The sequence below is a fragment of the Trematomus bernacchii genome, unplaced genomic scaffold (genome assembly GCF_902827165.1).
Source record: "Trematomus bernacchii unplaced genomic scaffold, fTreBer1.1, whole genome shotgun sequence".
Taxonomy (NCBI): Eukaryota; Metazoa; Chordata; class Actinopteri; order Perciformes; family Nototheniidae; genus Trematomus; species Trematomus bernacchii.
In genome coordinates, this window is record NW_022987550.1 from 1687395 (window position 1) to 1689894 (window position 2500).

A 2500-nucleotide genomic window follows, 5' to 3' on the forward strand; every position below is an offset into this window, starting at 1 on the left:
TCTCTCTCTCTCTCTCTCTCTCTCTCGCTCTCTCTCTCTCGCTCTCTCACTCTCTCTCTCTCTCTCTCTCTCTCACCAATGTCATGGCAGCTTTGACAGTGAGTGAGGGGAGAGAAAAGGCCATGTGGTGCTTCAGATAACCACACAGTTCTTCTCTCAGGAACACAACCCTCCAAATCACTCACTCTCTCTCTCTCTCTCTCTCTCTCTCTCACTCTCACTCTCACACACACACACACACACACACACACACACACACACACACACACACACACACACACACCACACACACACACACACACACACACACACACACACACACACACACACACACACACACCCACACAGGTCTCTCCCTAAATGGCCTTGTTCAAACTGCAGCCTAATACAGAAATGATTACACTGCAACAACAGCGGCTGTTATTTCACTATTGATTTGTTTCAGCGTCACTGCAAAATATCCATTTCCTTTCACGCCAGCAAAGTCCTCAGAACGGGATGTTGTGTCAAGTGGGAGGTTACTTTAAAGAGCCTGTGATCTGGCACCTCTAAAAACAACACTAAAAGCCAGAGGTTTAAAGTAACTAAATACATTAACTCAAGTACTGTACTTAACTATCATTTTGAATTTTCTTTGCTACTGTGTACTTCTACTCCACTACAGTTCAGAGGTAAATGGTGTACTTTTCCTCCACTACATGTATTTAATACCTTTAGTTACTTCACAGATGTGGATGAATGATGTGAAATCTAACCAAGTGTTAAATCAGACTTTAGTTCCACCTGGAGTAAATCCACAAGCTACCCTGCAGTATACAAAGTCATTCAAACTAGCTGCACCTTTACCAGCTTTGAGAACACTTTCATGATCAATCATTATAAAACATATCATATATATTATTCTGAAATGGACCAATCTGCACAATGACTACTTTTACTGTCGCTACTTTCTCTATATTTTGATGATAATACTTTTCTACTTTTACTTGAGTAACATTTTGAATGCAGGACTTTTACTGAAACAGAGTATTCCTACACTCTGGTACTTCTACTTTTACTCAAGTACAAGATCTGAGTACTTCTACTTTTACTCAAGTACAAGATCTGAGTACTTCTACTTTTACTCAATTACAAGATCTGAGTACTTCTACTTTTACTCAAGTACAAGACCTGAGTACTTCTACTTTTACTCAAGTACAAGGTCTGAGTACTTCTACTTTTACTCAAGTACAAGATCTGAGTACTTCAACTTTTACTAAAGTACAAGGTCTGAGTACTTCTACTTTTACTCAAGTACAATATCTGAGTACTTCTACTTTTACTCAAGTACAAGGTCTGAGTACTTCTACTTTTACTCAAGTACAAGATATGAGTACTTCTACTTTTACTCAAGTACAAGGTCTGAGTACTTCTACTTTTACTCAAGTACAATATCTGAGTACTTCTACTTTTACTGTCGCTACTTTCACTATATTTTGATGAGAATACTTTTCTACTTTTACTTGAGGAACATTTTGAATGCAGGACTTTCACTGTATCAGAGTATTCCTACACTCTGGTACTTCTACTTTGACTCAAGTACAAAAAGCATCAAAAAGTCCAAAGGTCATCCTAATGCTATATCTTTATCAATAACTCACAATGACAATGCAACAACTTTTAATTGTTTGCTTTGGATGGTTGCGCTTCAGATTCTATCCATATTCACATTTCGTGAAGTCGCTTTGGACAAAAGTGTCACGCAAATGATTGTAATCCATTCTGAGTGACTGCTTTTAGACTTACATTCTGGAGCAAAACATGATTGAGCTGTCTTGTTCTTAATTATAACTTTACACAGAAGATAATCTCTGAAAACCTGTTTTATTCAACAAAAGAAAAAAGAGAAATGACAGCTCTGAAAAAAGTCAACAGACACTAAAGAATTAAGACTTCAGAGACAATAAAGCTGATGGTGCAGCTCCACAATATGGGTTTCAAAATTAAGAAACCATTCAATGCATCGTCATTTCACAAAGTCTTATGTCTCTGTGTGTCCTTTGCATATCTAAACTGTTCCTCTGACTAAATTCACAATTAGCTGGTGACGTGCAATGTGGAATAAGGTACAATATCAGGGGTGTTTCTAGAAAGAGATAGTGGCGCTGATCTTGTATATAAGATAAATCAATTATCATGCCGTGGATGCAATTAAATCAATCAGGTAAAATACAAACTTTAGAACAGGAATAAGGTCTAAATAATGTTCTTATTTAACTAAACAACAAGCTTAAATAAGGTGGCAGCAGGCAGCGTTCTATTGAATATGTGTTTTTATATATACAGAGTTTTTTTCTAGAAAGATATAGTATGAGGTGATACTGTGGCGCTGATCTTGTTTATAAGATGTATAAATTCTGAAGATGACACCCGTATACAAGATGTCTCCACGAACGTAAACAACAACGTGACGTCGGAGCTCCGTAAAAACAAAGCTGTCTCTGCCGTCTGACGCTCAGTT